The 12,090-nt window shown below is 30.1% G+C and overlaps 1 protein-coding gene across 10 annotated transcripts in view; it reads right to left on the reverse strand.

The window, feature by feature from the left end:
- LOC148617287 (uncharacterized) overlaps positions 1–11,341 on the reverse strand; it is a 50,835-nt gene extending 39,494 nt beyond the window's left edge. For 2 of the 10 annotated variants that reach the window (XM_088584876.1, XM_088584882.1), the window contains exons 1-2: positions 11,241–11,323; positions 9,220–9,277 (exon numbers count right to left, since the gene is read on the reverse strand). The gene's annotated coding sequence lies outside the window, so the exon portion shown is untranslated. Of the gene's footprint in view, positions 1–2,905; positions 6,736–6,790; positions 6,959–7,016; positions 7,239–7,269; positions 9,186–9,219; positions 9,278–11,240 lie in introns of those variants that run through there. The other 8 variants (XM_088584877.1, XM_088584883.1, XM_088584885.1 and 5 more) reach the window with 7 other exon arrangements.
- Between the last annotated feature and the right edge of the window lie 749 nt (positions 11,342–12,090).

Consider the following 12,090-nt stretch of genomic DNA (forward strand, 5'->3'; position numbering starts at 1 on the left):
GAACACTGATAAGGCCAGCTTAAAAATGACCAAATTCAAAGTAAATATACAGTAAACAAAGAATTATAATTGTAATTTCTGAATTCTACCCATGTAAGAAAATTCAGTCTGTACAAGTACATGTATATAAAAAAAATCCAAATTGTGAGTTAAAATCAATGTGATCACAATAATTTAATGCATTGTGTGTAATTATAGTAATTTTGCTTTTTTTGCAAAAATAATTTTAAAATAAACAGTAGCATGCAGTAAAATACTGTGCTACTTATAACACACTGATTCATTAACTTTAATAACATGGGAATTTAACCTAGAACATTCCCAATACGGTAAAAAATGGAATTTGTTCCCAATTAGATGCAAATTATTTACACTATCTGTATGCTCTTCCAAGAATACAAAAATAATCATTTATATTAAACTACTGAGAAGTGATACATTATCAGAAATAACTCCTTTATTTTTTGTGATTCCATCCAACTTACACATTTGAACAATAGAAAAGGTAATAATTTCTTACAAAATGAAATCAGTCATAAAAAAGTCACCAGATTTGAGGCAACCTTATAAACAACCTAGACAAGAATCAAGTACATTTTCACAGTTTAAAAGTACATTGTTATACTAACAGTTGTCAATGTTTAAGGAAAAGGACTCAATATAAAAAAATTATCTGTTTCTAGGACTTCATGTATATGGCCTTTCATTTGCCTAGATAGGAGAGTGATTTTAAAATGAAGTTAAATACCCAACATATATGTTTAAAGTTCAACTTGTCTCATGACCTATTAGGATGAATCATGATAATAAAGCATTAATACATTTTCTTTGTTTAGAAATTTTTTTTTATAGTGAAAAACACAAATTCGTGGTAAGCATATATGACATATTCTTTCTTAATCTATCAAATAAATGTTTTTTCCTTCAAAATGTATTACGCAAACACTTATAATGTTCAATATTAAATAAAACAGGTGAACACCCAAATAAAACCTTTGAAGTTTTATATACTTTATAAAGTTTTATAGTGACAATAAAATTTAACAACTTCAATGATTTTTGCCGCCAAAATGTAAATACTTCACAAAGCAATGTCATTCAGGTACACAAGCAGCACCTATCAGATATTGGTAGGGACAGATAAAGATGGAGTCTGGGAGACATAGACAACCTTAAGACACAAATACACAGGGGGGGGGGAGAGGGGGGAGGGGGGCAGACTAAGTGTACCCCCTAAAATTTGGAAAGATAATATTTTTGCATAAAATCATTGTCTTCACAAATTCTACACTCTCGTCTTAAAGCAATTTGCTCGTCCTTTAATTCTTTTTATGCCTGCCTATACTGAAATTAAGGATTCCCATGCTAGAGACAAGAACAAGGCAAGCAAGAGGAGATTCCTTACTTTTTTCCTGAAGGGAAGACCACACATGCATTCGTTTCAAGATTTATTTTTACCATATATATTATCCAAAACACAAAGTTCACAAAGAACTTGATTCCATCTCCCTTGATAAAGTCAGTTTTGTTGGAATTCTGTTAGAATTTCTTTTCTGTATTTTCATAGAATCACTGCTAGTTATAACTTTATAACTTTTTTCGTTTTATCAATTACTACATTACATAAGCCTTCGATTAATATGCTAACAAGCTCAATCTAAAATTAAAAATTATGTAAGCCATTAAAATAGAGCCCATAAATGTGCAACATATCCAAGTTCCTACACAATATCTAAGTGTTATATATTTATATAAAATCAGCAACTATGTGAAACTATATATAATGCTTTTTCACATTACTGAATAATCAGAAGTCAATTCTAGCATTATTTCATTTTTTTAAATAAAAAAAATAACTAAAGTTTTCCCCCAAAATCCTTGCTTTAAAAACCTACAGGAAAGACCCTGTAATGATATTGATAATGCAAGCCAAATGCAAAAATATATTAAAGCCTACCAATAGAAAAAGGAACAGATATGGTGAAACTCAACAAATGCACCATCATATAACTCTTATAAAAACAGTAAATAAAGAGATCACCAAAAGGTCTTCAATAAGTGTAAAAACACCTTCAAGTAAGCTCTGAAATGCACCAATAAAAAAAGTAATGAAATCCATGGTAACAGAACAAAGATACTTCTTCAAAATGAACTAAATATTTATATAATGGTATGAAGACACATTAATGACCAACATTGACAATAGGGGAAAATCATTAATTTCTAACCAAGTATCACTTTGCAAGCATAGCAGACAACTTGGAAATAGTGGACAAACATCAGAAATCAATAAATTTGATTAAAGCAAAGAAAAATTACCAATAATATTCTTCATTCATAAATTATTTGTTGAAAATTTTGAATTGATCTTGAACTTGATATCACAAAGCATAAGTCATGCGATAATAAACAACACAGGGCCAAAAATTTACCAGATGATTTCAAAAGAAATGAAGTGAAGAAAAAATGAGTTCAATTGCAAATATTAAAATTTATTATAACCGGACCTGCGTAAGGATATTGTTGTACCTCATAAATAAGACATACTTTAAGAGCATTTTATTTAATTAAATTTAGACTAAAACTCAAAATACAATGTGTTTTGTAAAAGTCAAGCCATGGAATAGATACAAGATCAAAGTCTACTTGTTATTTTTGCAAAAACAAAATTCAATTCTCAAAACTGTTGAATTTTCAACAAAAAACAAAAAATTTTCCTAAGTCCAAACCTAAGAAAACTTTTTTGGAAGCATTCATTTAAGAAATTCCCAAAGTCAAGGCACATACAAAATTATATTCAAATCCATCAACCCAACATTGTGTGACATACAAACTGACTGCTTTTGCCTAAGATCCCCTCCCTACTCTTGCACTTATGAGGGTGTCTGTACAATAGAAAACTTACTCAACAATGATTTTTACAGCCATTATTCACAAGTTTCAGACTGTTTTCAGCTGTAAGGTGACCTTAACCAGGGCTGGATCTAAAAATTTTGAAAAGGGGGGTCCAGGCTCTGCCAAAATTTTCCAACAAAAGAGGGGGTATTCCAACCCCAGGTCCCTCCTGGTTTCACCACTGCTTAAACTAAAATGAGAAATTAGTAATTATTTTTCCTAATGACTTAAGTACCATTCTGTGTAAGAATCAAGCAATGAGTGGCACATTATTTTTCTCAATTTGGTCATTTTTGCCTCATAAATATTCAATGCATCTAGAAAACAACCAAAAAGTTATTAAAGTTATCCAGAAGCATCAGTGATTTTTGACTGCTTATATAAAGAAAAAGTGCAGGAATATTTTATCATTGTCAACTAAATTTGACCTATCAATATCTTAAAAAGGCAAATTTTACACTTTGATGGTCATTTCTAGAGGTTGTAAAGTATAAATACTTGGATAATGCAAAAAAAAAAGCATCTCTGTGTTTTTTTTTCTTAATGCACCATACCTTATACACATTTTACCTGATTCTTAGACAGAGAAGTATTTAAATGGTTTACCAGAATTGCAGTCCCATGCATCAATACAGTGGGTATACATGTATGCCTAAACACATTTCCTTTATCTAACATGTTAGTACATGCCTTCTAATAAAGCTTTCCACTACACAGAAGTGGGTATCTTTTTCTTATCTCTTTGCTTAGTTGATTTGTTTGGGAACTTATTTGCTTAATTTATTCTTTAAATTATACTATTTTACACATGTACATGTACATGTATTTGAGGAAAACCACTGTGACCCAATTTGAACAGTCTCAACCCAAAGTCATTGCAACAGCAAATTATAGTGTACAATAAATTTGTGGTTGAATTCAATTAAAAATTTGTATGCATGCATCTCAGTTTCATAAAGGTGAACTTTACCTTATGTTTACATATGAAACTTCAAAACATATATACCTGTCAAAAATATTCTCCAGTGAAAATTAGAAGTACCCTTTCACAACACAATAGACCCATAGAAGGGAGGCTAGGAAACTGTAAATAATATGATAGAGGTCTAGGTTACTGTTTGAAATTGTTCCAGGGTGGTCTTTAAAATGAATCAATTTGAAAAAAAACACCACTTTGTTATATACTAGTATATAAAAATTAAGAAGTTTATTTTAAATCTTGGTATATTTACTTAAGCCTGAGCGAAGCATTTTGTAGTTTGAGAAAATTTTGTAAATATTAGCAAGTCCTCAGAAAAAAAAAGTTGAAGCATTTATCAATTCAAAATTACATAAAATATGAATAAAATTGTCTACATTTTCAGACCTGGTTATGTTACTTAATGACAATTTGTATTTTCTGCTCTATTTTCTTGTACATTCTTATTAAAATCCAGAACTTTGTGTGATTTGACCATACATGTAGGTACTATGGAGAGATTCACAATCTACAGAGTGTAATTTGCAGTCAAAGTTCGTAGAAACCATTGAGAATTTGTAAAAGTAACCAACTCTGCATATTGCATGACAGATCTAATTGTTTTGAAAACCTCTTCTATCTACTAGGTTAAAGTTTCAATAAGTTTCTGAAAACGAACTGAACGACCCCACATTTTGAATAGTGCTTCTATTTAATCAATGCTAACATCATGTATAACTTATTTCTCCCATAACAATGTAAGTTCTCAAGAAAATTTACAGGAGTTCGTGCATGTTGAACTGTTGATGTACATGTACTAACAAAACCATGAAATTATTAAAATATGCTTTTAGTCAGCTTACCTTTATATTACCTGAGATATCAAAGACCATTAGACAGAAGATCAAAGGACTAAATAAAATACTACAAATGATGGAGAAGACAGATAAGGTGAAAGCTCAGGATAGGGGATTGTCCTTGGGCACGAAGTGTGCAATACATGACCGAGGAAGATCAAATTTAGATAGCTTTATTGCTACGTATATAAATCTTGTCAAAAAAGTCAACCACAGTCAAACTAAATGATCCATCACTCCACAGCATTGTGGAGATCAAGTTTGGTGAGATTATGATCAATGTGTGCATTTTTCTAGCTTGACAAGTACTTTTTGAGATACAACTCTACCTAACTAAGCATTGACTGTTAAGATACTGACATAAAATATTCATTGTAAGTTATAATATAATAGATATTTTTCATATTCTTGTCTTAGACTTGGTTTTTTTTTAATTTGGAGGAAAGGTAAGTGACTCTCCTATCTGCAAGACTGGTTCACTGTCCCATTGGAGCTATGGACAGCAGTAGACTTCAAATTCAATATTTGATATTCAACTTATTATAGCTGCAGTAAGCATGACAAGTACTTGGATGCTTTGAAAAATATTATTTCAAACCATTTAGCTACTTGCTGAAGCAAAAATAGTTTAAATATCAAAGAAAAATTTTTACAGTTCTTCCTTTCCAAAATGAGCCAACCAACCAGGTTGTCATGAGTTGGTGGGTAATGTTCCTTTGAAAAACTTGCTAAAATTGCTTGCATTCCGCAAATATGAAAAGGACTATTATTTTGATATTAAGGCTATCATTGAAAGGATATTTAATTGGTAGATCCTGGTGGGTGAACTCCCCTTTTCTTGAAAAATTTACTTACTTTTAAGCAATCAATGGTAAAACAGGACAAGTAATAGCATGCATCCCCCATACATCCCCCATGCATCCCCCATACATCCATTCTTTTACAAAATCGCTCTGAATCAGTGTTTGTATTTGTACATTATTGGCAGGCTTAACAATTACAAAAGTTAATAAACAAAAAATAAATAAATAATCATAACATGTCTCAGTACCAGTTACACAGTCTCTAAATGCCTCTACATTTACTATAATAGACAGATTGATGGTTAACTCTGATCAACTGTCAACTCAGTGGAAAATAATAATAAATTTTATTGTAATGACAAAAGAATTTGATGTTTTTTCTTTCATTAGTAAAGAAAATAATGATGTATATGTATATTATTTTGTTGTTTTTCGCTAGTAAATAATTTTCTAAATGAATCATACACTTTTTCTTTAAAAGACAAAAAAACTTCATAAAATAATGAACATTTTAACTGAATACTTCACATTTTAAAAAAACTGTGATGTGACAAGACAAACCTTACTCTTAGTCTTATATGAAATGTTTTGAGCTTCTTTCTTCCTATTTAACACTGGATGGTCAACTAACTATTAAATTATGGGATGGAAGTGTACTTACAGTAAAATCTATCTAAATATTCCTAATAATTAAATTTTTAATGCATGACAGTCCAAGTTTTTGGTTCATAAACAAAACTTAAGTTTGGGAAATGTGGACCAATCAACGTTATTGACATCATAGTACCAAACCAAGTTATACAAAATAACCTTGTTTGCTCAAAAAGAATCAACCAATCAGAAATATAACGAGATAGTTTGTTTGAAATCAAATTAAATTATTGTTAAATTGAGCACATGCCTGAAAGAAATACAGTATTTATTTCAGTTAAGGAGGTAGACATAGGGTAAGGGACATAACTCATGAAATCAGTGATATGTTTGTATTATATTCAATTTCACCAAAGGCTATCAAGCTTTCATTTGACACAGAATGAAATCAGTCAAAGTTACTTTGATGCTTACATGACATTGATGTAAAATGGTGAATACAAACATTCCGATGATTTGTAAGGCTTGTGTCCATTACCCTACGTCTACATCCTTAAGTGGATATCAGTTTACTCAATGGTTCAATATTACATCAAAACTAATATGGAGGGATAAAGACATGATTCAAGCTTTAAATAATAAGGGTTCATTTTAGACAGGTTTAACTGTAATTAAAATTTACTAACCTCTGTAAAAGTACATACTTTTCAAAAGCCTTTATTTGCCCTAGCAATATGAGAAATGTTTAATAAGAGTTCATCTCGATGGGTATTTTAATAGGACACTCTAAAGAACTCCTTCAAGCAAATCAGAGTTACAAACAACAGCCAAACTATAGATTACATGTATATAATTACACAAATTATTATTATACTTGTAGATACAGTTTATCTTTTATCAAGTATAACTGACCTGAAGGGGTTCGGTGAAAGGATGTGTCATCTTCACAGAATACTCATATACAAACACTAACAATACCAGGGCTTCTTTACAAAATATTTTCATTTCAGAGCTCGGGAATAGTTCTCACAAAGTATATTACATTCTTTTTCGTTTTAATAACCACAAGAATGTATATAAATCTAAAATCTTAAATGAACCTTCGATTGCTTTCAAATTTAAGTTCAAAATCAATTGAATACAAAGTACTTTGGGTTATACATACTTGTCACCTTTGATAGGTAAATCTGCTGACCCCTTTAATAGTTTCTACTGGGTACAGAGAAATAATTAACCTTGCATTCCATGAGTTTACTGAAGCTTTATTTATTAAAATATTCATCTGATAATAAACAATCAGAATGATTATTTCTCATAGGAAAATTTGTGACCAAAGATTTTTAATTGTCTACTCAATTGTAAGCCTCATACAAAGATGAGCAGGTGTTAATTAATCTCTGAACTGTAAGATAGAATCAAGTTGGAGTTCTGTTGACAAATAAAACAAAAGATCAGTATAGCAAGGCAAACGAAAAAAAATCTGTGTTTCAATCTATTAAGGACTATGACACAGTACTCATCATAAATGGGGTTTAAATACCAATGGATAACTTTTTTTAAAAATTGTTTTCAACTGATTCCAAACTGATATAAAAAGCATCTAAATGAAAAGACAATTCAATTTGGCATTACAAGTACATGTACAATTGTAGGTGGGACAATCTTGCTGACAGTTACAGATATGTTTTCCTTTTAAAAATATCAATTAGTGGGTTCATACATAAAATACTCTCATAATGACAAGTCAGGGGTTTAATAATTTTTTGTAATATAGGTGCCTTGTTTTTCTTTATTTTCTTTCATCATTTAATATTAAAAATTCTGAGGTACCACTGAGAAGCATAGAAGGTTAAAGGTATGGCATATCAAATGAAAAGCCTGCAGAGTGTAGTAAATATACTTGAAGGTTTAGGAATTTTGTAAATTATCTAATAAGTTCATGACTTTCTTATTCTAATTCTTATTCTTATTCTTTATTAATGATAAAACCATATTCTGGCATATATAACATTTAATAATTTGATAATACAAACATTTTTACACAAAACAAAAACAGCAAGATCATACAACAAAAGTTCTGCAGAAGTCTGTGTATGTAATTACAGACAATATACATGTACTTAAGTACAATGCATATATTTTTATAGTTCTTTCTTTATAAAATTTGCTTCTTGTATAATTAAGGAAGAATCAGATTCTGTGGACTGTATTGAAATCTACTTGCACAATGATCAATGAAGTCAATTCTAATCTGACTTATGAGTTTTTCAGCCAATTTTTTTGGGGGAGGGGAATTTTTTTTTTAATAAACCTTTATAATTCTACAACATTGACTGAATACAACTAAAATCCTTCTCTTGAATTTGTCATACATTAGTTATCTTCTCCTATACCCATTAATGATTCCCTTGCACTTTAACTTTAGTGTATTGTCAAAGGTACAATGTACATGCAGTTGCATGAAAATTTCATATTAAAACCATCTGATCCAATTAAAATACCATACAAGTTTAAAATCAACATCTATAATCATGACAATATGGCACATCTACATGTACAAATATCAAAAGTACATGTAGTTGTAAAGAAAACTGGTGCAAAAAAAGTGAGACAGACAGACAGATGAACAAGGGTAAAACAATACCCCCTCCTCAGAATGGAAATATAAAAAATTAGCAATGTGGAAATATAAAAAATTAGCAATGTGATACTACTATGCAGTATTTTTTTTCTTTTGAAGCCTGTTAACATTGGAATATACATATATCTATACAGAAGTATATGTCCTTCTTTTTCTACAAACAATTTGTGCTAAATGTAGGTCCAAAGAAAGAAAACCATTAAAAGTTTTAACTAATGCTTAATTGTGCCCATATCTTCAATTTACCAATTTTAAGCTAAGCTACATGAACATTCCACATGTATATGTACAAAAGAGTTTAAAAAGAAAAGAAGAAGTTATTAATATATACATTTTAAATGTATGTTGTTAATGAAAATTAAGAAAACTCACCTAACAGCCAAAATTTACATAAACATGCTTTATTCCCAAAACCAATATAATAGTCTAGGATAATACACTTGGTTGCTCCAAAGAGCTAAAAATGTACCATACCTTTATGTATATAAGAAGCAATGCCTGGCAAAAGAAAGTCCTCTACTGGAAGAAAAATCTGTCAATAAGAATATATAATGCATACATTTGTAAATTTGATTAATCAGAAATGTGCAGAAAATTGAGTTTTTGCATTAACCTTTGATGTTCAAAGACCAAAATTTGAACTTGTTCTTTAACTTGTCATGATAAAGCAATTTACTAAATATCAAATGAACAGTAGCAAGCATGTCAAATGAAAAAAAAGTGTGGAAAAATGAGTTTTTACATTTATTTTCAAAGTTCAAAGGCCAAAAATTGAACCAAATCTTAAACTTCTCATGGGAAAACAATTCCAAATATGAAACAAATATCTGTCATTTGGACTTAAAGCAAACCTTAAGTCTCTTTTGACAAAATTCTCTGGGACTAAAAATGATTTAACCTCAACTTAAATGTACAAGACACTTAAATCTAGAATTGTGTATAACACATTTTTAAAAGCAAGCACCACAAAGCCACATTACAAGTAGCTTTACATCTATTACCTGTATCATAAATTTCCCTTAAAACTCACCAATATGCTAAATGTAGTAATATAAAAAAAAATCACAAATTAAGGGATTATCATAATAATACTGACAAGGTAATAATATAACAGGGATATAAAAAAAATCAATCTCCAAGGCAACCAAATTTCATGACAGGCAAGTCAAAGTCAAAAGCCCACCAAGGCATGCACAGATCTAAGGAAGGGTGTGCCCCATAAAAATGAGGAAACTTTTTTTATTTTTCACTCAATTCTATCCCCAAAATTTCCTTGCATCATTTCACTTGTCCTTTAATTCTATTTACTGGTACACCCAGAACCTGAAATCCTAGATCAGTACCTGCACTGGGGCAGCTTATATGAAATGTTTTTTCTTCATTTCAACATATCACAAAGTAAAGACATGTAAACTCTACTCCAGGCCAGTTCGGTTCCACCAAGACATGTATTTGCTTGCTTGCATGACGGCTGGAAATTTTATTTCTACCCCTGATATTACAATGACTGTAACTGTTTATTTTATAACTGTTGAATTGTTTGTAAAGTCTAAACAGGTAATACAACCATATTCTAAATCATAAAATAGACATCACAGATAGTTTGATGGGACATCATATAAACTGCTAAATGAATAGTCTGAAATCTTGATGGCCACATTTTTTCATCAAATATCGAAGATTTGTTCTTCAAATGTGAAAAAGTTACCTGCCAGCAGAAAGTTGGCATGCAAAAACGTTTAGAATAACTGAAATTCAAAATGTTTGATTATGGACGATACAAAAAAAATTGTGTTCTAACACAAATTGCACAATTAATGACATCTATCCATACATGTTTAATTTCAATATCCTGAAAACAATTTTTGTACAGAACTTCTCCAATTTTGTGGACCAACTTTTTTAAACCACATGAACAAAATGCATAGAGAAACAAAGAAACACCAGTGTTTTATATACAAAAAAAACCTTTCCAATAAAATTTATAGAAATTATGTGTAAATAATGGGGTATTTGACATATCTATAGTTTTTAGAGACATAATACTTCTAAGGCACTAGGCATGACATGGAATGAAAAGTTTAAATTGTTTTTAATGTACACATTTGTGCAGTCTGTACTAAAAATTGGCAAATGTTCAAGTTTAACAAAGCCTAAAATCATGTTACTGTTATAGTTTGAATTTAAAAAGAGTTGTCTAATATAAATATCTAAATAAATTTTCCAAATAGTATAATAAGATATTTCTATTAATATAAATTTACCTTTCAATTTTCGCAATAATATCCAATGTGGGTGAATATTATGAAACTTTTTTTAACCTCACAGCCGCTACCTGACCTGAGTCTGGTTAATCATGATCATGTAAATAGGTCATTCCATGAGCTTTCGTTCCATGACAGTCCATGGAAATAATTTCTAATTCGTTGAAAATTCCCGTTTTACCAAAATACCACCACAATAAATAAATTCAATTTATTTTTTAGAATACATACCTTTCTTTCCCAGGTGTGATCATTTTACTACAGGTATACTATCGTGGGAACTCGGACTTGTCCATGCACATCCTTTTGGAAAAGTTATTTTCGGTACTCATCTATTTGGCGGGAAATTGGTTTATACAAATTTAAATACTTTTCTGAAGAAACGAACTTATTATTCATTTACTAAAGCTACAAGATTTTAATAGGCCAGTGGTGGCAATCACAACACAGAGATGAAAATGGCCTTAGATTGACAATATCCGACATAAACAAAAACAAAACAAAATTAATGAAATAAACGAAACAAAAAACAAAAACAACTCTTTTAAAAACAAACACAACAAACAACAAAAAATAACAAAAGGAAAAGAAAAAACTGAGAATATATATACATAACAGTTCAATAAAAAACAAAAAGCACCAAAAAATATCACAGTACTATGTACATTTCTGTACCCTAGTGATCACAGTTAAGCATTCTCTCCGTAGGCTACTCTAAAAAGATGCGTCTTCAGGAGTCTCTTAAACACTGATTGTCTCTGCGTTTCGAATGGCTAGTGGGAGATCGTTCAATAAAGTTGTGGAAGGTTTGTCGAAACGGCGTTCGACGAAAGTTTTTGTTCTTATCGCAAGTTCACCGCTCATTTAAACACACGATACAAGCCTTCATTTAAAAGCACTCTGGGAGCATTCACATGATAGCGTTCGTTTATTTTTGGACTTTGATTATTTCCTCGATTCAACTGTTATTTTTTTAACCTTTTTTTGTTATTATTAATTTACATATTTTTATAAATTCTATTTTCTATTTTTTTTTTCTATCATTGTTTGCTAATACTATTATTCATCATTTGTCTATTGT

This window comes from Perna viridis, chromosome 5, assembly GCF_037379345.1.
Source record: "Perna viridis isolate PV_CMFRI_1.1 ecotype Kerala chromosome 5, ASM3737934v1, whole genome shotgun sequence".
In the NCBI taxonomy this organism is placed as follows: Eukaryota; Metazoa; Mollusca; class Bivalvia; order Mytilida; family Mytilidae; genus Perna; species Perna viridis.